We start from the raw sequence: 617 nt of genomic DNA, 5'->3' as shown, positions 1-617 counted from the left end.
AAAAAATTTTGGCCATACCGTGCAGCATGCTGGACCAGAGATAAAACGCAGGCCTCCGGCAGTGAAAGCACTGAAACCTAACTATTAGGCCACCAGGGAATTCCCTGTCTTTCTTTTAAAGCTGACGTTGTCTACAGCCAACTCTTCCTTGATCAAATAGAGTAAAAAATGAATTAATACACTCAAACTAACATAATACTGTACCTCAACTCTATTTCAATAAAATAAACAAAAAAATGAATTGAGATGAATTGAGAAGCATATTTCATAGTGCTTCTGGGAATTGTAGCTTCCCAGATAGATAAGATTCGCAAACATCACTGAAAAATATGTGATTTTAGGATGCAAATGGAACCATAAATCAATCTTCAGGGGAGTGTGATTTTGGTTACTATGGCACCACAACTTATTGGAAATAAATCAACTTCTTTGCAGTTACCACAGAACCAGCAAATGAAAGAAAGGGGAAAAAAAGAAACAGATGGATTAAAACAGAGTCCTCACTTGCTTTATTTTCTTTTTTAATTTTTTTATTATTATTATTTTTAAAATTATTATTATTATTATTATTTTGCGGTACGCGGGCCTCTCACTGTTGTGGCCTCTCCCGTTGCGGA

The sequence above is a fragment of the Physeter macrocephalus genome, unplaced genomic scaffold (assembly GCF_002837175.3).
Source record: "Physeter macrocephalus isolate SW-GA unplaced genomic scaffold, ASM283717v5 random_1147, whole genome shotgun sequence".
NCBI classification, from domain to species: Eukaryota; Metazoa; Chordata; class Mammalia; order Artiodactyla; family Physeteridae; genus Physeter; species Physeter macrocephalus.
The sequence above is the reverse complement of the archived record's forward strand: the minus strand, read 5'-3'. Positions refer to the sequence as shown.